At 46.3% G+C, this 726-nt stretch overlaps 1 protein-coding gene across 1 annotated transcript in view; it reads right to left on the minus strand.

Annotated features, from left to right (window-relative positions):
* The window catches only part of TMEM268 (transmembrane protein 268), a 26,256-nt gene that overhangs the window by 12,274 nt on the left and 13,256 nt on the right, over positions 1-726 (minus strand). The window lies entirely within an intron of this gene.

Genomic DNA, 726 nt, shown 5'->3' on the forward strand with positions numbered 1-726 from the left:
TGAACGTGTGTGTCTTGCTGCTCAAACAATGGGTAGGAAAAATGTCTGTAGAGCATAAAACCCAAAACCCATTGCCTTCAAGTCAATTCTAACTCATAGACACCCCCATTAGGTTTCCGAGGCTGGAAGCCTTTACAGAAGCTGACTGCCTCATCTTTCTTCTGCCAAACAGCCACTGACCTTCTGGTTAGCAGGCAAATGCCTTAACCACTGCACCACCAGAGCTCCTTGTAGAGCATAAAGGGCCTATGAAAGGCACTTATTAAGAAAAATAGAATTTAACCATTAAAATGATATTTAGTAACATGGTAGTAAAACCAAAGACCACACCCAGTGCCACTGAGTCAATTCCAACTCAGAGTGACCTAATAGGACAGAGTAGACCTACCCCACAGGGTTTCAAGGGTACAAATCTTTACAGAGCAGACTGCCTCATCTTTTCTCCCACAGAGCAGCTGGTGGGTTTGAACCATCAAACTTTTGGTTAGCAGCCCGAAGCTTTAACCACAGCACCACTGGAGCTCCTCTAGGAACATGGCAGAATATGCAAATCACTCACTGGCTAAAAAAATCCAATCTGAAGACAGCTGTTTAAGAAAGATGTTCTTCAATCATGGGAGAAGGAAGGGCTGCTTATGCACAGGGAGACGGCTCAGGGGGCAGGAGAGTATGGAGGGAGGGACACTGGGAAGAGGTAACTATGGGGAGGAAGTGGGAGGGGAGCTG

This window comes from Orycteropus afer, unplaced genomic scaffold (assembly GCF_000298275.1).
Source record: "Orycteropus afer afer isolate SDZICR_OR568_19922 unplaced genomic scaffold, OryAfe1.0 scaffold00037, whole genome shotgun sequence".
NCBI classification, from domain to species: Eukaryota; Metazoa; Chordata; class Mammalia; order Tubulidentata; family Orycteropodidae; genus Orycteropus; species Orycteropus afer.